General features: G+C 44.9%; 1 protein-coding gene, 1 long non-coding RNA gene and 1 pseudogene across 47 annotated transcripts in view; 1 reads left to right on the forward strand and 2 right to left on the reverse strand.

Annotated features, from left to right (window-relative positions):
- The window catches only part of LOC310832750, a 404,622-nt gene that overhangs the window by 225,441 nt on the left and 156,491 nt on the right, over window positions 1-22,690 (reverse strand). The gene's annotated exons all lie outside the window — the stretch shown is intronic.
- MSI2 (musashi RNA binding protein 2) overlaps window positions 1-22,690 on the forward strand; it is a 450,658-nt gene that overhangs the window by 80,677 nt on the left and 347,291 nt on the right. The gene's annotated exons all lie outside the window — the stretch shown is intronic.
- On the reverse strand, window positions 858-1,861 carry LOC310833005 (G2 and S phase-expressed protein 1-like; annotated as a pseudogene). The gene has a single exon. The product of its transcript is annotated as a G2 and S phase-expressed protein 1-like (transcript).

A 22,690-nucleotide genomic window follows, 5' to 3' on the forward strand; every position in this document is an offset into this window, starting at 1 on the left:
TGCTGTGCAGAAATGCAAATATCCAGTGACTGAAAGCTGGGGGAGCCAATGGGATAGACGGAAGTGGTTTTTTGGGAGGGAAGCTCCTGATTTCCCTTAGGGTAATTCCTGACTGGAGATGCCTGGGGTTGTACTTGGGATCTTCCAGGTGAGACACTATGGGGCTCTGTGCCAAGCTATGGACCTTGTGTGTTCTCTCCCCCTCCTCCACTCAGAACTGTAACCACAACTAATGTACAGTTTAACCTTGAATATATCCAAACTTGTGAACCATTTGTTTATAAATGGGGCTGAAATGGGCATGTGTGTTTGGACCATCTGGATACTCAGAATTGGTCCTTTATCTCTCTCCTCTCTGCCCCTACCCCAAGTGGTTGGATGGGATTCCAACCTCTGCAAAAGAAAATTCATGCGCTTTCATGGACCAGATTATGCATGTTAAATAAATTTAGGCAGATATGTACTAATTGGGTCGTTTGAGCATGTAGCTGCTCGATCAAGGGAGGAAATTTCCCTGTGTTTTCTCCCCTTGGAAACGTACGTGTGTGTGTGTGTGTGTGTGTGTGTACTATTTAAAAACTTTATTATTGATTCTGTTATTATTTATTAAATTTGTATACCGCCCTTCATTCGAAGATCGCAGGGCAGTTCACAATGTAAAAATACAAAATGAGAACACAAAATAAATAACAAAGCAAAAACAAAGCAAACTACATACAAACACATTTAAAAGGCCTTATATTTTTTTTTAGAATGCAATTGCTTTATTTTAATTCATGACATTTGACAAATTTGTGGAAAACTAGACATTTTAACACACAAGGCATTTGCAATCAGTTCTTGACAGTACAGAGTAATCAATATTTAAGCAGTCTTTATTATTATTCCTTAACAACACATCAACATTACATTTGTCAAGTGCTCAGTTTTAAAACTTCATGTCTATTTTACTCATCTGTTACCCAACCACACCCTGCTTAGTGAAATATCAGTTTTTGTGCTCAAACTCTTCCAGGTTAAGAGATTTGCTCAAGAAATCAAAACTTCAGAAGAAGAAAATCTAAGTTCTCTTTATTTCCTTCTGTTGTAAAAATGATGAGAGGAGAGCTCAGATCTATTGGCTGTCCCGCTGCCAAGAGACCATTTCCAAATGCAGATGCATTTTTTACAGTCTGAACTGTGCTCAGTTTGTTATTTGTTGTGTCACTCTTCCCTTGCGCTAAAGATGCAAGTGGTGTGTGGGGCAATTTGCTCATTCTGGCAGGACTAGAAGTATTTAGAGGAATTTGTGGAGAACGAGAGCTGTCCATCCCTGCGATCGGCTGCCTAGAATGTTTCTGAAACGAAGGTGGCCGTGGGGAGAGTGGACTCTCTCACACACATTAAGTCTCTCTCCTAACTTCCTTTGGGGTTTGATCCATCACTATTCCTTTCTCAAGGAGTTTCAGTTTTGATTTAGATTCTTGCACAAATTTTTCTACAGCCTCTGTCTTTCGCTCTTCCAGCTGGCGACCGTTGTTCCTTTTCGCTTTGCTTCCAGTTTGTATCTGGATTGCTATCTGGCGAGCTTCCTTAAAAATCTCCACAAATTTCTCCTCTCCTAAATGGGGCTCTGTGTTAGTTCATCCGCAAGTGGTGATGGAGGAATTGGGTCTTTCGTTGCTTTAAGAGCCATCGCAATGCATTTTTCTTTATGGCCCATGAGCCCGACAAAAACTTCACCCTCATTTTCACTTATAGGAGACAGCAAAAGGTCAAAGACAAATTTTTCACCAGACAGGTGGCAAAAATCATTATTCACACACTCATTGGGTTTGGCTTCTGTCATTTTACATTCTGAATGCAAGGTTGTTTTCCTTCGTCATCCATGATACGACTGGCTGAAGCGACACGCTAAGAGGAATGAGTCCGCCATTTAAAAGACCTTATAATGTTAATCAGCCAAAGGCCTGGTTATAGAGAAACGTTTTTGCCTGGTGCCTAAGTATACAGTATGCAATGAGTGCGCCAGGTGAGTCTCTCTGGGAAGAATATTCTGGGGAGCCCCTGCAGGAAAGGTCTGTTCTCATGTTGTTACGCTCTGGACCTCTTGTGGAGGAGGCACATGAAGAAGAGCCTCAGAGGATGATCATAGGATTTGGATTTATATGGGGACCATGATATTGTAGTCCTCAGCCATTTTAAGCCTTTATAGGTCAAAACCAGCATTTTGAATTCGGCCTGGAAATTGATTGGCAGCCAGTGCGGTTGGACCAGGACCGATGTAATATGCTTTCAACCTGTCTTGTCCCCGAATTTAAAAATACACAAGTTAAAAAGCAGTTTAAAATAATTTAAAACAATTTTAACAGCACTACTAACAGCAACAGAACGCCCCCCCCCCAAGTTGCCTAAACAATACCCCAACCCAAGAGTCTGTTTTAGAATTGCTTACATGTTGTAATGTTTCTTACATTCTCGAAAGCCCTTGTTTGATGCATTAGCTGTTCCCATACCTGCTCTCCTGGCCTTTCAGCAATAACACAGTGTTATAGCTGCGAGATGAAAACTGAAAATGGCTTCTTTTTAAAATGTACCTTAATGTGTTAGTGTTGCAAGATGAAATACTTCTAAATTAAGGGACATTATGGAGCACCGTGTACTATATTTTTGGCTCTGTAGGTGGTCTGGAGTACAAAATGTTTGTTGCTCTAACTCAGTGACATTTTCTATCCTGTCCATTCCTGGTGAATTTACAGTGTGGTTTTCTACTCCAGCCTAATCTTTCAGCAGACTGTTTGAATATATATATATATTTATGTGTACTCTGCAGTTCCCAGCACAATTTAGATAGACTCCAGCACTTATTGCAGAGGTTGCCATTCTGAGAATCTTTTTGCTTAATGGACATTATCCTTTGTTGTTCTTCATTGTTTTTTTCTTTAAGCAAGTTGGTAGTTCTCATGGTTCTTGAGAGGAGAGTGGAACATATAGAAGTTGCCAGAGGCTTCATTAAACCCAAGAACACAGAAGAATAGGATTGTGCTGTTTGTACCATTGAGTTAAATGGGACTTACTCCCATATAATTGTGTACAGGATGGCAGCCTTAATCAGGATTGGACCTTTGTTGTCTCCCCCTCCTACCACTGTGCTATTTCCTGTGCTGTTTCCCATTTAGATCTAACCTGCATACCCCATATTTGCTTGTTGTTCACCACTGTTCAGTGTTAATCCCTGAAACTTGAAAGCAGAATTAATTATACAAAAGAGATACATGCAAGTGTAATTACAGTTTATAGTTCTGGGTACAGAATTTGGAGATTCAAAGTGCAAAAATAAAGCTGTCACATATTGTAGGATTTTAGTATAGTTTATACTTTCTCTCTCTCTCTCTGCTAATTTAATATCTTGTGCTAGGAATTATTTTGCACATGCAAGAGGTAGTGCAATACCAGTGCAATTAGTCTGATGCTTACTGCTGGTGTGATTCAGTACCTCTTAAGTTCCTTTGCAACATTGCCCTCCCTAAACAGAATCATTGGGAAACTGCATGGAAAGGCTGCTTTCCTTTGAGGAAATACAGCAGGAAACACAGCAATCTTCGCCAGTGTTGCCCATTTAAAGTTGGAGCCGTAGTGTTTGAACTGTGTCCTGAGCTTCCTTGGAAGCTTATCAGGAGTTCTTTGAGAAGGATCACTAGTGATGGGTAAGCACCTTTCAAGGCACCCTGTCCAACATTATTGATCATGAGCAGCTACAGTGCTGCCTTTCGCCTACCATGCTTTTGGTCTACCAGCAGCTCTGCCCTCAGAATCCTCTGCAGTCTGCCCTGGGTTCATTGACTAGATACTGTCAAGCAAAACATACCCTCCAACATTTATTTAAAATATTTGCAGCCTGATTTTCTGCCTGATAAGAAGACTTCAAGGCAGATAACTTCACTTTTTGTCAATACAGTATATAGGAAATGTAGCATTGTTTTTAAAGGCAGTAGTGCCTTCTTAATGCTCTTCAGAGACAGTGGTGGAAAGTGCCTATTGCCCAAGCCTTAGAGCGCAGGGGTCAGCAAACTTTTTCAGCAGGCGGCCGGTGCACTGTCCCTCAGACTATGTGGTGGGCCAGACTATATTTTGGAAAAAAATATATATGAATGAATTCCTATGCCCCACAAATGACCCAGAGATGCATTTTAAATAAAAGCACACATTCTACTCATGTAAAAACACGCTGATTCCCGGACCGTCCACAGGCCGGATTTGGACGGCGATTGGGCTGGATCCGGCCCCCGGGCCTTAGTTTGCCTACCCATGCCTTAGAGCGTCTCCTGGTGTGCTGGTTCTGGGGTGACCCTAGGAGAGAATACAGAGACCAAGGAGACCATATGTTGTCTCTGGGATTCAAAGTATCTCTCCACCCAGGCAGCTGGACAGTCTGTAACATCTGGCCTGATGAAGATCTGGTGGGACGATGCAGGAAAATATCCACTCCCCCAACTTAGATGAGGGATGTGGAACCCATGGCATTCCAGATGTTGTTGAACTCCCATCAGCCCAAGCCAGCATGGCCAACGGTTTGGGGTGGTGGGAGTTGGGAGTCCAACACCACCCCAAAGGCACCAGGCTCCCCATCCCTGCTTCAGATGCTGCTGGTGGTTGTGTGGCTGTTCCAGTGTTCACATATGGGAAAAAAGGACATGCTAGTACAGTGGTACCTCAGGTTACATATGCTTCAGGTTACATACGCTTCAGGTTACAGACTCTGCTAACCCAGAAATAGTACCTCGGGTTAAGAACTTTGCTTCAGGATGAGAACAGAAATTGTGCTCCGGCGGCGTGGCAGCAGCAGGAGGCCCCATTAGCTAAAGTGGTGCTTCAGGTTAAGAAGGGTTTCAGGTTAAGAATGGACCTCCGGAACAAATTAAGTACTTAACCCAAGGTACCAATGTAATACCCCACAATACCTCATACCAAGCATTATCGCCCATGCACTTCCTCAGCTGATAACATATTGTTAAAGACTCTGTACTTTAGTGAAACAGTTTACTTTGCAATAGCACATTGGTTCTCAGAGGGTGTGGTGTGCCACACTGGTGTGGCAGGAGAGGATGGCAAGTGTGATGGGAGAGATTCAAGGACAGTCGGTATTATATTTTGGGAATGATTCATGTTCTTATGTAGCTGCATTGTTTGATCCTTTCTGGATGTCCCATGATCATATTATAAAGTAGTTGTGTTCTATGTTATAAATCAAGCAGTGCTAGGAGATTTCCCCCCCCCCATGTATTTCTTATCAATAGTAATTAAAAAAAATTCGGTGTGGTGCAAGCAGACTTTGGTTCTGAAAATGTGGCCCAGAGAAAAAGGTTTGAGAACCACTGCAATAACCATTCCTGCTTTGTTTTTTAAACTCCCTCCCTCCCTCCCTGTGTGTGTGTGTGTGAATATTTATTAGAAAAATGCAGTTGTCTTCCAATCTGTTTTCAACACTTCAAAATGAAATGCATGTGAAAAAGCAGGCTGTGTGCCACATTGTATCTTAATGTTAATGTGTGAGCATTCACATTAATGGTGCATGTATCTTTCTGCTAACAGATTTAACTTCTGTACGTGTGGCTATGTTTTTTTTAAAATAATTTTTTTTTTACTGCATTTATGTCCCACCTTTTTCCTCCAAGGAGACTGACCTGCTTCTCCCCCTCCTCATTTAATCCCCAGAACAACCCTGTAAAGTACTTTAGGCTGAGAGGCAGTGATTGGCCCAAGGTCACCTCATGAGCTTCATAGCAGAGTGGGGATTTTCAAATATACTTGGGGTATATTTTAACCCTGGGCTAAAATATACCCCAAGATAACCTTCAAAAGGGAGGGGGAACATTAAGCAAAGTAATAAAACAACTACAAAAGTTTCCTCCCCCCTTAATTTTTTTCACTCCTCAAACTACTCTTGTCTTCCCAGAAATATTGCAAAAGGTGGTCACTGAAAATGAGAAACCTCTTGAATAGAAAGGGACCCTTATTTGCCTTCACATAGCTTTTTGTCACCATAGAGATGAAAAAACGCTCAAAATTGCAGTCTCCTCCTGCCTCCCCCCTCCCACTGATTGCTACCAATGGGATGTGGCTACAGGTAGCAGCTGTACTGAAATTGGTTGGGGCCCTTTGGCACTTGTGGGATTGCTGGGAGATAGACGCAGCCAGTTGCTTTGCTGAAAAGGCTCCCAGAGTGTCAATTAAAGCAGGATAGTGCCTGCCTGTGGGCTTATAGTCTTTACTACAAGGCACACAAAGTGAAAGGGGGCAGCAGTGTGGGAAAGGGGAAAAAAAAGCGAAGTTTACTTTATCAGGTAATAACAACTGGCAAAACCAATGTCAAATAATTTACCTAGGTTCTCGGGATGTCAGACTTGTGGCCCTTTCTCTGTGCAGGGATGGTCGTGTTGGCTGAATGGGAAACAGAAACAGAAGCAGCAAAACTGCTCCATGTCAGGGTTTGGCAAGTGTGTGTTTGGGAGTTCATGCTGTGATTTAGGTGCTGAGCCTACGGCCCTCCAGATGTTGGATTGCAATTCCTGTCAGCATGTCAAGTGTTGTTTGGAGTTTGTAGTCTGGCAACATCTGAAGGGCCACAGATTCCCGCCAACCTTCTTTTAAACTGTGTTTTGGCATGGTGTCTGAATGGAGGTATAACTTCTCTAGCTTCCTGGTGCATTGTGAGGGGCGGGGGGAGAGCCTAATTGGTTTTTAAAATAAGTGGGTTAGACTTTTGTGTGTGCGCAAGTAACCCCTCTGGAAGCGAAGGGATTAGCAAACTATAAATATAAAGTGTGTGCTAAAATTCCTGTGATAGTTTCGAAGAGGCAGCCACACAGAATGAAAGCGATTTTTCTCTTTCATGGCGCTGGCAGAGTGTTATGTTTGGGTTGTATCCAACCGAGTTTTGCTCAGAAGTGACCCGCTGAAATTAATGAACGCAAGTTAGTTGTGTCTTTTATTTTTAATAGGTCTGTTCTGAGTAGGGCTACCACTGGATGCAACCCATTACAGACACTTCTTTAGTTAGAACTGTTTCTGTCCCACCTCCCCAGCAGAGTAATCCTTAATACCTTTCCCCATGCCATTTTCAGTTCAGTGTGGCCTAACTTCCTAGTAAGTGTGATTAGGCTTTTGGTCTAGGAAGAATGAGTCACTGCTCACACATGGGCACCTCTGCCCGCCCTCCATTTAAAGCCAGTGCTGGATGGATATCTTCTGTTGGTCCCCTGGTACCTCCCCACCAGAGTTAACTGTGGGCAGCAGAGAGTGGTGGTGGTGGGGGCCTGAAAGGAGGGGTGGCTCCAGTCCCACAATGTTTCTCAGAGACATAGAGTGAAACTACATAGGTAAAACATTTGAAATTCTCCAGGCAATTTTGCACCTAGCAATTGTGACCAAGTGAAGATGCCCTGAGGATGATGCCTGATGTCTCTACCATTTGGCGGTGCGTGCCTGGGGATCCTTGGATCTCAACTGTTTGCACACACTAGCAACACATCCTATAGAATTCTGTTGGCTATATTTTATCTGCACAATCAGAATGAATTTCTGGAACCAAAAAGTTGTATTGAAAAAAATTGAGTTTTGAGCCGTCTGTCCCCAAAATGGCAACTAGGTATTCTGTTTTTGCAACCTGGTTTAAGGAACACATTTGGTGCCTGGCTTATATACCTGAGTTTCTAACATTGTACATAGGAACCAGAGGCATTGAGGGGGATTTCAGATGGTGGCAGGTTCAGCTACCCAGTCTGGGGTCAGTACTCTAAGTGCAGGAACCTAACTTTAAATTTGTTTTTTAAAAATTAAAAAATTAAAGAGGTGCTAGTGTCACCTAGACTCTGTGGGTCCAGGAGATACCCAATGTTCAAGCCTCTTTTAGCCTCCCCTTCCATGTCTTTGACATGCCTATCTACCTGGCAGACCTTTTGTACCAGTGACTGAGATAATGTACATTGGTGGCTTTACAGCTCTTGGGAGTGTGCTAGGTCAGTGCTAGACTGTGTTTTCAGCTGGGCAGTTTTGTCCTTCGTCCTAGGTTGCCTTTATAGTGCTCTGGCGGAATATAGCGGCCCCTTTTTTTTAACATGAATTTTGCTGAGACAGGTTAACAATTATGCAAAGCCTTTTCATGGTCGAAATAAAGGAAATACATTAAACCAAAGATGAGTAAATAATGATGGTTTGCTGTATTTATATTGTGGTGTCCCATTGCTTTCATCAATAAAATTTTATTCATTCGTTCAACAAATCAAGATGAGTAAATAGTGACAGACCTGTTGGTACGTGCCTTTTCCCATGAGGAAAATATGGGGTACTCGCCCCTCACACTCCTGTAAGGTTAGGCTCTGGCATCGTGTGGCACAAACTGGATCAAACTGATCCTATGTTGGTGGCAGAGTGAAATTCTTCAACTCTTGTAGTTCTGGAAGGTGGTGTTTTTGTTTCCTCCCCATGCCTTAGAAACAGGCTCTGTCTCTGTGTACTTTCGCCCTTGTCTTTTTTCCTTGAGTGTCACTAATAAGGGCTGCTGGCCTAAATCAGTGTTTCTGGGAACCATCGATTTGCTAATTGCTGATAATCAAGTCTTTGCTGCCCGCCTCACACTGAGAGGGCTCTTGTTTTCTGCCGTTCTGCTAAGAATTAGGGGAGAATTTGCCAGTTTTGTAGTCTCCAAAGGAGTGTGTGTATGTATGGGGGGAGGAGAGAGAGATTTTCTTCCCTTTTAAAGCTCTCTAATTTCTTTGAGGTAAGTGTCTGCTACATTTTTTGGCCTCCATCAACAAGGGGCTATTATACTGCTGACCTTTCCCGCCAAAATGAAAGGCAAGACTTGAAAGCTGAGATGCAAGGGGAGAGGGAGGGAAAGAGTTGAGGTGGCTTTAAATTCCTTAGAGTCTATTTCAGGTTTGTACCACATATGGACTAGCCAGGCAATATATTCCCATTTTTTTTTAATTTGGAAGGACCTCCTCTGTTTAATATTGGGGTTCAGTCTAGCAATGCTTTGAGTCCCTTTTCTGTTTGCTGCTCAGGTGCTTCAGCTATATGTTGCTGCGTGTGTGCTTAAAAACTAATAATCGGTACAGTTGAGTTGCATTGTTTCCGTGCCACCAAGAGTCTTGTGTGGCATCTTGTAGAGGAGAAAATGTTTAGTTCCCATCTACACTATACATTTGAAGCAGTATAATGCCACTTTAAACAGTCATGGCTCCCCCCCCCCCAAAAAAAAAATAAATAAATTGTGGAACTGTGATGGACAAACAGAATACCAATTCCCAGTGTTTCCAGGGGAGAGAAATTGACCGTTGAATCGGTCTGAGAATTGTAGCTTTGTGACGAAAATAGGGCCATCCTAATACTTCTTAGCAACAGGAACAAACTGCAGTTCCCAGGATTCTTTGAGGGAAGCCGCAAGGGTTCAGAGTGGTGTGATACCGCTTTAAATGCATAGGGCAGATTTGTTACTGTTGGTATCTGTCTGTCTTGGGAGACAATGGAAGAGTGTGCCTTCCATTGGTAAAGTCAAAACGTTGGAGAGCTGCAGCGCCAGCTGTGGCTGTAGAGACCGATAGATAAGGCAGGTGGGGCAGATGGAGGTGTCTGGTTTTGCTGCTGCAGCTGCACCATGGCATTTCTTCTCTCTGCACTTCTCCCAGTGGTCATTCCTCCTCTGGTCACTGAGGTGGAGACATGACCCGAATGTCTGTCTCCAGGCACTGCAATCGTCTGCAAGGCATTCCCATATGGTGGGGTTAATGCTGATAGCCTTCATGGCCAGGTTTTTGTTGAACACCGATATTGGGCCATTCATGAATTGCCTTGCTTACGGTTGTTCTGCTGTATTTTACTGTATTTCTTTTTCTACATTGCATTGTTTGATGTGTTTTACCTGATTTTTATCCTGCCCTGGGATTATTTTTTTTTAACGAAGGGCTGAATAAAAATATTTTAAATTAAAAACAACTGTGCGTATTTTCAGGTGCTTTGTCCAAGGCATTGAGGCAAGCTGGGCAGCTTCCTAGGTGCCAGAATTTCAGAGCTGCTTAGCTCAGTTATGTAATTGCCTTGGCGAGACAGAGATACTGGCCAAGTTCTCACATAATTCTAAGCCGGGGTGTCACCATCCTTTGGAAGCTGGTGGTCACGTTTGGAATTTCGGGGGGTGGGCTGTGGGTGCCATTCACAAAATGGCTGCTGTGGGAGTATGGCAGAACACAAAATGGCTGCTGTGGGGGCAGGTATGAGAGGCCAAACCAATGCAGAGCAAACTGTCTATCAGGCATTGTGAATTTTTACATTGTGAAATTACTGAGGCTTTGACAGGAGCCTTGGGATGTTTACTGATGGGCAAACTTGGTGCCCATAAGTGCGGCACTGGCAATTCTTATGCTAAGCGCTGTGTGTGTGTGTGAACAGAGCTCTGGGTTGATGCAGTTCCTCCTCCCTTCTGGTTCTTTTCAAACCATGGGCTATGAAGCTGGCTAACGTAACTACAACTGGAGCTTGCTTCAGACACAGTCTCTGTTTGTACAACGTGACAACTAAACACTAGCAAAGTCCTTCTCCCAGCTGTGCAGAGTGAGTGAGGAACACATGAACCCGGAGGTTTCCTTGCTTGTGCAAGTAGGGATGAGCCATGGTTATTATTATGTGCAAACCACAGTGCTGCAGTTCTGCAGAAAGAGCACCGTGAACTGGGTTGCCTGACAATAAAGCATTTTAAAATGTGCATGAATTCTTTTTAATTTGTGGTAGGGGATTATAAGGTTGGTATCAGGTGGACTGAGGTAGGTGGGTAGGTAAGCTTTTGGGATAAGCTTAAAAATGTTAAGAGATGCTATATCTTATATAGTTGTTAGGCAGGAGGAGTGGGGTTGTTTTTTACCCTGTCCTGTGCTTGAGCTTGGCTGCTGGTCACACTGCCTCTTTAAAACAAAGCAGGGGGAACAGATGATGGCTGGGCAGCTTAGGTTACATAATCTCTTTCAGGTTTAGCACTGGGGCTTCCTGAACCAATGGAGGCGTAGACATTTTATCCTATCGGATGCCAGCATTTTCCCATCTAGCTCATAACACTTCTGACCTTGCGATATTTTTTTTTAAAAAAACCCCACAAAACTTTTCTTGCTGAGCTCTATTGATGTGCCGAGTTAAGGGGTAGCTAGTGTCGTGTTTGTTTGTTGTTTGTGTGTGCGTGTAATAGTCTCCATCTCAAAATCTTCACTTAGCATGTGTCGACTATGATAACTTCAGCAATGGTGTTTTTCTCTGTTGCTGTCTGTGCATTTCATTGATAAGAGAGAGAAGGGCTTTGTGTGTCTTTCTAAATTTGTGATTCCCGCCTCCCCCCTCCTGAATGCTTCCTGCTATTCCTCACGTGCGTATGGCTGTGTTGGAAGCAGAGATTCTGCTTGGGGGTGGGGGAAGAGCTGTTGCCAAAAAACATCCTTTCGGATTTCAAATCCTGTTTTTGAAACAGTAGCTGTGGAGGAGTACTGGAGACAGGGAAACTTGTTCCTCTGATCCTTGCTATTGCTCTTAACATTTTTCGTTGGTGTAGCAGAAATAGACTATCCTGTGTGTCCACCGCCCCCACTTTGCTTTCAGAGCAGAGAATTGAGAGCCAGCTTTTGAGTCCTGTTAAATTTGGGGAAGGGAGTACTTCCTGAGCCTTGCAGCCTCTGGAAATCCTCAGATTTTGTGTTTCTTGAGAATCTCTTGTATTTTCACACAGATTTCATACGTGTGCAGGAGTGGAGAAAATCTGCACGGTTTAAGAGGCAAAGGAGAGGGGGCGGCAGCTTAATTAGCAAGCCCTTCCTGAACTCGAGTCCCATGACTAGTTTTACATTTTTAGTTCCATGATGCAGTAAACATAAATTTGCATATGCTCGTATTGCATTCATGACTGTGCTGCTTGTAACACTAATAATACTACAGTGTTTTTAGGAGGGGGTCCGTTTATATGCTTAAAACTTGAAGAGACGATAGCCTTCCATTTTTGAGTTATTTTTTTCAGTCATTATTTTAGGCTCTTTGCACGTTCCAAGTTTCCATTCATATTTTTAAGTGCTGTGTTTATTCCTGTGTCTGGAGAACATGGGTCTGGAAATGTAACATTTTTAAAAAAGTCCGTGCTTGAACTGCGAGGGTGGGGACAGAGGAGAATAGTTGGGAGGGAAACTCTGCCCTCTCCTAATTCTAGCCCCATAGCCTTCTAAAACATGTCACTCAGGGAGCCATCACAAAAGTTAAGGCAGCCAGGCCTCCTCTCAGCTCCCATGTAATTTGAGCACTGAGAAGAGCCTATGACTTGGACCAAAGGGCATTGGAACTGGTGTGCAGACTTGCAACACATGTGTTGTCCACATGTCTGTTAGCCAAGAGCCACTTCATGTGTGTTGCTTATCTTCTGCATGTCTGTGGCATGGAAGAAACACTGGACTGATAGTTTACACAGTCACCCGTGAGATCCATGTGTGTCTCTATTTTGCCACAATTGCCTGTACTTGGAAGGCACTGCCGTTTGATTTTATATGCAACGAAGCAGCAGGAAATCCAGAATGAGATGCCAGCACCATGTGGCCAAGTAGTTCTCTGCAGATCTGACTCTTATTCTGTGCCAGCTTGTAACCCGCTGCTCTAGTAGCTTTGCTTCTGCGCAGTCTTTATCTCTGATCTCAGTACAGTTTGCTTCTCTTAAAAATTAAGAAGCCATAACTGGATCAAAGGAGTAAGTTGCAAAGAAAGAGCTTTCCATCTAATGCATAATATTTTCCCCCTCTTTAAGTTGCAGTTTTAGATACGACTTGATACCTCTGCTCTCAAACTCTTCCTTTTCCAAACTACAGCCATAGTGTGAGCTGGAAGCACTGGGGACCTTCCTTGTTGGCTCTCTGTGCTCATTCAGCGCACCTGATCCTTCCAAGCCACTCTGCACCTGGTGCACATCCTGGGCTGATCATCCTGTTCACCTGCGTACATGGGAATTGTTTACAGGCAGCATAATCCATGTGGGAGAAGGGCCAGGGCTGGCGTGCACTGCCTTGTGCAGAATCACACTTTTCGCTCTAGGTGTGCATGTGTGTGTTGAACCTGGAACCCACGTCTCTGATTTTGCACAGTGCTCCCATGTGGACGTGCCCTTCTGTTCTTCTTTCGAGGCTGTATTATGAATGCAACGCTGCACATACAGGAAAGAAGCTTGCTTACCTGTGGGCATTCCTCATAAAACCTATATCTCATTTATATAGTGTTCCCTTCTCTGTGCATACTGTGTTAGCATACATGGGGCTGGGGCTGTGCTGCTGTGCCCACATTTTGCTACGTGCATGGGTTCATGGAGGAGGAGAAGTCAATTAGCCATGGTGGCTAAATGGAATCTGTCTTCAGAGCAACAATGGCAGACGACTACTTTCTGAATGCCGTGCTAGTGGGCTTTTCAGCAGCAGAATGCTGGGGAAAGCTGTAGCTCAGTGGTAGAGCATCTGTCTTGCACGCAGAAGGTCCCAGGTTCAATCTCTGCCATCTCCAGGTATATCTGGGAAATATTCCCTGCCTGAAACCCTGGAGAGCTGCTGCCAGCCAGCATAGACAATACTCAGCTGGATGGATCAATGGTCTGACTCAATAACACAGCAAGTTGTTTTCTACCATGTACAGTGGTGCCTCGCAAGACGAAATTAATTCGTTCCGCAAGTTTTTTCGTCTTGCGAGTTTTTCGTCTTGCGAAGCACGGTTTCCCATAGGAATGCATTGAAAATCAATCAATGCGTTCCTATGGAAACCGCCTTCAGACCAGGTCCGGGGACAGTCTGTCCCCCGACCTCTTCTGAAGACTGGGGGGGGGGCAAGGGCTTTTCTTCCCACCCCCAGCATTTTAAAAAACCCCGGGACAGCGGAGGACTTCTCCGCTGTCCGGGGCGATCTTAAAATGGTGGCGGGCGGCGGGCGGCAGCTGCGTTTCTCCGCTCTCCCGGGAAGGCAGGCAGGGGGGAGCAAAGACCTTTGCCCCCCGCCGGCCTTCAGAAAAGGTCCAGGACCTCTTCTGAAGGCCAGCGGGGGGCAAAAGTCTTTGCTCCCCCCGCCTGCCTTCAAAAGCTGTCCGGGATAGCGGGAAGCGCTTCCTTGCTATCCCGGACAGCTTTTAAAATGCTGGCGGGGGGAGCAAAGCCTTTCGGCCCCCGCCGGCCTTCCTGGACCTCTTCTGAAGGCCGGAGGGGCGGGGAAAGGCTTTGCTCCCCACCGCCAGCATTTAAAAGAGGTCCCCGGAGATTTCCCTATGGGCTTTCTTCTTGCGAAGCAAGCCCATAGGGAAATTCATCTTACGAAGCAACTCGCAAACGGAAAACCCTTTCGTCTTGCGGGTTTTCCGTCTTGCGAGGCATTTGTCTTGCGGGGCACCACTGTAGATGGACTTTTTGGTCTTACCTAGCAGTGCTCTTATGCTTGAATTGGGCCTGTGTGATACTGGGCCATCGCCTTTTGCTATCCGCACCTGAATCTGGAGAAAATAATAAACGTAAATATAAGTAGAGATGAGTGGGTGGTCTGAGGGTGTATTTGGAAAACCCACTCTCCCTACTGGAATCCTGAAAGTCCACAGAAGGCCCTGTTGACTGCTAAATATTATGTCGAGCGTTTTATGCTGCCTTGGGAAGGTTGCTGAGCTGTAAATAAGACTGTGAGCCCCAAATGATTTGTTTTGGAAGCTCTGAGATCATGGTGGTCGTGTATGAGCCCTTCCTCTTTGACAGCTCCTTGGCTTGAATGAGATCAAAGCAAACTTTCCTGTACTTCCTCTTTTCATGCCCCTCTGAGTCCTACTAAAAGGTTGCCACAAATAGGGTTGACCCCTTACAAAGTGCTGAAAGGAAGGAATACATAACCTTGAGAGGGCTACTGTGTTTATGTCCTGCTTGTGAGCTTCCCAGAAACATCTGGTTGACCACTGTGAGAACAGGATGCTGGACTAGATGGGTCTTTGGATGGGTGCAGCAGCCAGGCTCTTGCATTCTCTGAGGACTGTTGTCTGTAACGTAGGACACGCAGCCACTCTAGTGACAAAAAGAAATGCAGCCCAGAGGAAGAACGTGTGTGTGTGCTATCTCGGTGCAGCTGGTGACATTATACGACAGAGGTGGGGGAACATTTGGCCCTCCAGATGTTGGTGAACTACAACTCCCATGAATGCGAACTCCAGCACGCATGGCCAGTGGCAAGGGATGATGGGAATTGTAGTTCAGTAACATGTGGAGAACGGAACTTTCCCCATATTTGTCATAGGGGAAACCTATGGAAATAGACCATTGATTGGTGGTTTTGAAGTATTTAAAAAGGGATCAGTTCTCAGGCAGAGAGACAGGAACTGAATTCAGGTTCTCCTTTGCCTAATCCCATCCTAGCAGGTTATTGGTGTGTCTGCCAGTCCTGAAAGCCAGCAAGATTTATTTTTTTACTTACTTATTTCATAACATTTTGTATACATGATCGCTCCCTGCAGAGGAGGCAACCTAATTCATTGTGATGTTATTATGGGGGGGGGGGAGGTAACTCAGTGAAATGAATGACCTAAAGTTAACTGAGAAGCCTAGCGCATTCGCTGGGTCCAGGTATCGCAAGATTAAGGCTAGTTGTAGCTAGATACCCCAACCCCTATGGTACACCCCTTTTTCTGGCCAAGACATTGGTTGTCCAGGGAGCTCTTTTATAAGTGATACCGTTTTTGCATTGATCTTACCACACTGAGTCAGCTGTGAGGTGTGAGGTTAGCTGGGTGATAAGGACCCACCCTCCTTGTATGTTGGAAGGTCTCCTAGCACTAATGAAGCCCAAGCAATAAATAACCTGGAGGAGATTAGCAGCCGCCTCTTGTAGCAAATTATATTTGATTTATTGCACATTTAATTAAACCGCTTGCACCTGTATATATAAACACAGGACCTTTTAAAGTAGTAAAGAATACCCTCCTCTCTGCAGCACAACAGCTTCTAATTCCTTAATAGGGTTTTAATGAAATAAGTACGGCACACAGCCTTTAGCATATTCAGGAGGGGGAGAAAGACGTATGGCTTCTCTGTAAACATAATGCCACTCTGAGTCGATGCATGCCATAACAAAGTCCGATTTAATATCTTGCTGCTAGTTATGCCCTCTCTGGAGCATCGTGTAATGGCAGCTTCAATAAAACAGCTTGCTTATCTTGTTGTGTTTGTGGCTGTCCCATCTGTGCAGTGTGAAGACTTCAAGGCAGGGCAGCTATGAAAGCTCGAATCAGAAGGGCTCTGGAGTTCCAGTAAATACAAAAGGGGCTCGGGCATCCTGAGTAGGAGTTACCCTAGAAAAGAGTCTTGGTCTCTCTAGACCAAGAGGAATGAAGAGGGAGCTTTTTCAAACCTAATTGCACATTGGGGTGGGCGAGAAAGAGATATTGCCCTTGAAGGGGAAAATGAAAAATCTTTTAACTTGGCAGGACAATTTTTCAAAATGGGGATGGGGAGGGGTTTCAGTCAGTATTTGAAAAATGGGTAGAGATGAAGCAGATACACATCCATGTGTGAGAGAGAACCATGTGCAGAGGAATAAGATGGATAAGGAGTAAGTTAAGAATGCAATCATAAAGACATAATTTTGGATTGATTTAGAATAGATATATGATACTCCACAGTCACGGGACGCGGGTGGCGCTGTGGGTAAAAGCCTCAGCGCCTAGGGCTTGCCGATCGAAAGGTCGGCGGTTCGAATCCCCGCGGCGGGGTGCGTTCCCGCTGCTCGGTCCCAGCGCCTGCCAACCTAGCAGTTCGAAAGCACCTCCGGGTGCAAGTAGATAAATAGGGACCGCTTACCAGCGGGAAGGTAAACGGCGTTTCCGTGTGCGGCTCTGGCTCGCCAGAGAAGCGATGTCACCCTGGCCACGTGGTCCGGAAGTGTCTCCGGACAGCACTGGCCCCTGGCCTCTTGAGTGAGATGGGCGCACAACCCCAGAGTCTGGCAAGACTGGCCCGTACGGGCAGGGGTACCTTTACCTTTACCTTTACTCCACAGTCAGGTTAAGTGTTTTGCAAGGAAGCAGCAATGGTAAGGCAAGAACAGGGGCAAGTGCTGTGGGAAGTTCCTGAATTAGGTCTCTTTGCCGCTTGGAAATGGGTGGTTGTTGTAGTGACAACTGCACTTAACGGGACCTTTAAATGGTGGAAGGCAAGTTTTGCAGAATCCTTCTTCAGACATAGGTCTTTGAACTTTTCTTTTTAAAAAAAGGGGGGAATTGATGTTTCATATCAAGGCAAACACATTTAGTTGAAATTTCTTTGGTGGTGGTAGAAATGGCCAGTAAAATAAATATTCTGAACGCTGGACATTTCATACAAGTTGGCAGAAGACGGCTTGATATGCAGTTCTTTTCTTCCCAGCTAATCAGGATGCAGAGTGAACGCCTTTTCCTTCTTGTAATGGGGGTGGTGGAGGAAGATGGCTCTGTGATAACTTCGCTGCTATTACTATATTATTTGTTGAAGCAGAAGGAAAGGTTCACATAGCTGACTAACAAATTTTTCACAAGCTTCCCCCCACCCCCAGCTGTTGCTTTGGCTTGCAACAAAGGGGAATCTATTTGGCCGGCTGCAATATGTCTGCAAATAGTTCTCTTATTTCCGCTATGGGGCATTTCTGCAGGTGCATGATGTGGCCTGTCCGTTTTTCTGCACCCCAACTTTCCCTTGCCGTAACCCATCCTCCTCCAGAACCTTTTCCATCTGAGGATAGCGTGTGGTGCTGATAATTCAAAGGTTGTAGGTTTGAGCCCCATAAGGGACAGCTCCATAGTCCTGCATTGCGGTGGGTTGGACCAGATTATCCTCAGGGTTACTTCCAATTCTTTGATTCTATGATTTGCCATTTGGGGAATTCCCTTTAGTAGCAAAGCACATGAATTAAATGCAAAAGATTGCTGGGTCAGTTGTTGTAGGCTTGAGAAAGTCTGCTGCCTAAAGAGCTGCTGCCAGTCAGTGTAGACAGTACTGAGCTAGATGGACCTGTACTCAGACTTGATACAGGGTGGCTTCTTATGTTCCTACCTTGATGCCTTTTGGGGCACATGGTTTTTCATTTCCCCAGGCTTTTCAAGAGCTGTCTTAATCATTGTTTTATGACTGTGGTGTTCTTATTCCCTCTTTTCTTGTAGTAGCATGGGTTTTATTGATGGATTGCTGTGTGTTTTTATAAGCCATCCTGGAAATGCTGTTGAAGGGGTGCTGTAGAAATCTGGCAAACAAATACATAAATTTCAGACTCGGAACTACTTTTGGGTAGGGTTTTCCCCCTAAAAAAATAAAAAAGATGTGGTTTTATCTGAGCCGAGGACATTTAAAGGTTTGGCATCACCGACACAAATCAAATATCTGTTTGACCTTTTTTCCCTTCTTCTTCCATTCTTAACACTGGGCAAGAGTCCAGCTGCTGACTTTTGTCGTAAATCTCAGCTATGTGTTTGCTTTGGTACAGCATTTCAGTTAGTCACAGTTAGGGCTTCCGGTTTTGGGGCTTTAGCAGTTTTTGGCAGAAGCCTCCCGGGAAGCCATGTGTTTTGGGAGACAGCAAGAATTATCGACATGTTTTGCCATTGGAGGATTGGACGGGGTTCTTTGTGTGCAGCGCAGCCTGTGCTTGCTCGATGACCCTTGCATCGTAAATGGATTATGACATGGGAACTGGCACTGGGCCCCAGAATGTGAGTCTGGTTTCCTGAGCTGAACTCTGTGGAGGAGCACCTTGCAATTTGGGCTCTGGGGGAAAATTTTTCCAAATATCCAAATACGTGTGTGTGTGTGCATGTGCGTGCACGCAGGAGAGTATTGATTTCTGCACCACTTTGAGGGTGGTGCACTGTAGGTTTGCTTTTCTTGCTTGGCTTAAATTGGGTTCTCCTGTCTCAGAAAGCACCACGCTTTCTTTCTCTGTGCAGTGCAAAGTCCATGCCTTTAGCATGTTCAGAATTAAGCCGCTCATGTGATCTTGGCCATTGTAATAGGGTCATGACTGACCCTAGTAGATTTTCACATCGTGGACGAGGAGAGTTGCCAGAGAGGAGTGGCTGTTTGCCAAGGCCAAGGCAGGCAGAGCCACTATTGATCCATCAACAAGGGAGGAGGGCAACTCTATCAAACCTCCTCCTTTTGAGGAGATTCCCACTTCCATCATGCCAGCTGTCTGAGGAAAGAACTATGTGTTGCCCGAGGGTTTGCTTTTGTAGACTATCAGACAAAGCTATATAACCATGTTGCAAGATAAGAGTAAGAACAGACGCCTGAGCTTGTTTTTCCTTTCCTCACTCATACCCCCTTTTCCTTGTGTGCCATGCCTCTGTTTAGATCAGGGGTAGTCAACCTTTTTATACCTACCGCCCACTAATGCATCTTTCTTGATGGTAAAATTTCCTTAATGCCCACCAGTGCTCGATGGAAGGAGGATTCAGCTTGTGCCGTAGAACCCCCTGCCGCCCACCTAGAATCCTGAAGTGCCCACTAGTGGGTGGTAGGGACCAGGTTGACAACCCTTGGTTTAGATTGTAAGCCTGGGAACAGGGAAAGTCTTACTATTCAACTTGGGAGAATGGTCTCGAAGCCTTCTTTTTTTTGACTAAAGGATGGGGAACAAATACTTTAGCAAACCTTCCAGATACAGAGTTGTGTTTGCTGAAGCCCATTTGAAAACGATTCTTTTGCATCTTGCATAACGAAGCTTGCATTCTGAAAGTCTGTGTTTTGAAAGGCAAGGAAGGGAACAGCGCCAGTGAAGCACTTCAAACAGGAGGTCAGGGGGTCACATCTGCCCAGCATCCGGTGAGCGTAATTTTCACGACTGATCTCCCCCTGTGCCAGACTGTCTTCCAAAGCGGAAGTGTCAAAAGTAGAGAAGAAAATATTGCATGGATATAAACGTGATCTACCTGGGATATGACTCAGGCAGTGTGGTGACTTTTCTCCAGAGAAGAAAGATGTTGGAGGTTGTCTAAGGACAACCAGTTCTACATCTCTGAAGTAAGCCACCGGCCCAGTAATTGGGCACAAATAAGGATCCACCCCTCTGTGGGTTAAACCACAGAGCCTAGAGCTTGCTGATCAGAAGGTTGGTGGTTCAAATCCCCGTAACGGGGTGAGCTCCCGTTGCTCGGTCCCAGCTCCTGCCAACCTAGCAGTTCAAAAGCATGCTAGTGCAAGTAGATAAAAAGGTACCACTCTGGAGGGAAGGTAAATGGCGTTTCCGTGTGCTGTTCTGGTTTGCCAGAAGCGGCTTAGTCATGCTGGCCACATGACCCGGAAGCTGTACACCGGCTCCCTCGGCCAATAAAGCGAGATGAGCGCTGCAACCCCAGAGTCAGCCACGACTGGACCTAATGGTCAGGGGTCCCTTTACCTTTAAGGATCCACCCAGACCTGGTGTGAAGTTTTGAAGCACAAGAGAGAAGGTGAATGCACTTCTAGGGAATTTCTCAGTATGTCTACATGGCCTTTGCAGCTTGATAACTTCATAGTTCTTGAAGGGGGAATTTGTGCAGTAGAAAGCTAAACAGGCATATAACCCCCAGTAATAAAAAAAAAAAAAATCCAAGCACGACTTTTAGAGTGGATGAGAGTACTCTTAATGACTCTGTTTACAGAGGGAGGATAAAAGATGTTGTGGCCAAGTAGAGCTGGCCAGGATCCCCAATAGGAGCACCTGCGCCTGGCTTCATTGGGTGGCATTTGGGTTGTGTGCCCAGAGCATAATAGACTAGACCTGTTGACTGTGCTGTGAACCCATGGGAAAGAGAGAGGCTCTGAGAGAGTGACGTTGAGCAATGCAGGTACACATTGTGAGCAAGAGGATGAGTGGGCCCAGTCGTGAATGAATAGAAAAGGTAGGCTTGGCATGCAAAGAAGCAGGGGACCTGTAGTTTAATGGTCTTATTTTGATGAAAGTACTCACCAGTACAGAATATTGTCATCTCTCTCTCTCTCTCTCTCTCTCTCTCTCTCTCTCTCTCTCTCTCCTCCCTGTCTGTAGCAGCCATTTTGTGTTGATAATCACAACATTTTTACCAATAGATAAGCACCTGTACCTCTTTCTTTTCTTTTCTTTTACCCCCGAAAGCACTGAGGAGAACACAGGTTTTTGCATGCAGAAGGCCCCGGGTTCAAATAAAGGATCTTCTTGAGCATCAGGTGGTGGTGAGATCTCTGCCTAAGATCTTGATCAAGCTTGGTCAAAGCAAAGATCTCCAGTGTGGAATACAACGCTCTAGTTTCTGCCCTCATTTATTTTTGCTGTTTATTTATTGCATTCTGTATCTTGCCTTTATTCCATGGTGGAACTCAAGGAAGCACACATTGGGGTTCTTAAGAACTGAAGGCAAACCTGCTGGATCAGGCCAGCAGCCCATCTAGTCCAGCATCCTGTTCTTGCAATGGCTGTCTGGATGCCTGTGGGAAGCCTGAATGCACTGCCTGAGCGTAGCAGCCGCTTGGCCCACCAGCAATTCAATGGCAACTGGTATTCAGTGGCAGGCAGTCTCTCAGCCAGGCATTGACTAGGCCCAGTCCTGCTTTGCTTTATCAAGGTGACTGCATAATGCCATCTTTCATTTCTATCTACGACATGACTGTCCTGTAATTCATTCAAGGGAACTCAGGGATGTGTTTGAAGGGTGTTCCCCATTTTGTTCTCGCACAAGTGTTGTGGATTAGATTCAGAGACTGTGACTGGCCGAAGGCCACTCTCTGAACTCGGATTTGAGCCTAGGCTGCCTTAGCTAGCCATTGCATCACCATGGCTTTTAATTTCAAGGTGGGTGATTGGTTATTTTGCTTCCATAGTTGGCTCTGAACCCATACAGGTGAATTTTCACCTCTTAAGAAATTTAGGACAGTTTTAATTTCTTCTAATCTCCCAATTTGCCCCCGCCTCCCACTCTTTGTTCTGGATCAAAGTTGTCTGCTGACTGAATGCATTGGTTTATTTCGCTTTTTATCCCTTTGCATTTTCATCAAAGTTAATTTGTTTCCTTCAGTTTGGTAATAAATTGGAGAAGTTAATAGTGCATGGCTGAGAAGAACTTCCATTTAAAACTAAGGTAGGGGAAGGATTAGGGATGTGTTGCTGGATATTGCCTATGTTTTTCCTTTATAATTCTGTGGATCTAGCCCCTACCCCCCCTGGCCCCCAGTAAGTGCCTTAAATTTATTTCCTAAGTTTAAGATCCTGCTCTGCTTTTGATATTAACTGTGCCAGACATACTCTTTTGCAATGCTAATTATTAGGCTTGCCATCCAATTTTCTTGATTAATGATACAAGTTACAGTCTATTTAAATCTGCATATGAACAAAAAGTAATCCTGTGCAAGTTTACACGGAAGTCAGTCTCACTGCCTTCAGTGGCATTTGCTCCCAGTGTGCATAGGACTGCAGTCTGTAGTTCTCAAGCACCAGCTAGTTAAGAGTTTTCTTGCCCCAGTGAGATTTTTATGCAACAGTCCCTCATTTTTCTGGCCAGAATGTTTGTTTTTTATGCTTTTTTATGGTACAGATGTGTTTTTATAAGCTTCCCTGAGCAGTGCTTAGCCTTACATGTTGCCATGGGCATGTGTGGCAATGCACATGGATGCTTTGGAATGATGGGAAATGTAGTTCCCCTGGGTCCTGTCCA

Source organism: Podarcis gaigeae (genome assembly GCF_964106915.1).
Source record: "Podarcis gaigeae genome assembly, chromosome: 15".
Taxonomy (NCBI): Eukaryota; Metazoa; Chordata; class Lepidosauria; order Squamata; family Lacertidae; genus Podarcis; species Podarcis gaigeae.